Below are 234 nucleotides of genomic sequence, written 5' to 3' on the forward strand. Positions count from 1 at the left end.
TGCCCAACCCAACGATGACACAGCGAAGGAGAATTAGATAGAATGAGACTTAGAGAGATGTGATAAAACTGCAATGAAAAGGGATGACTAGGGGGGGGGGGGAGGCGGGAGGGAGGGAGGCGGAGGGAAGGGGGGAGAAGCGGGAGGGAGGGAGGGGGAGGGAAGGGGGGGAGACGAGGGGGAGGGAGGGGGAGGGAAGGTGGGGGAAGCGAGGGGGAGGGAGGGGGTATGATT

Source organism: Penaeus monodon, chromosome 21, assembly GCF_015228065.2.
Source record: "Penaeus monodon isolate SGIC_2016 chromosome 21, NSTDA_Pmon_1, whole genome shotgun sequence".
NCBI lineage: Eukaryota > Metazoa > Arthropoda > Malacostraca > Decapoda > Penaeidae > Penaeus > Penaeus monodon.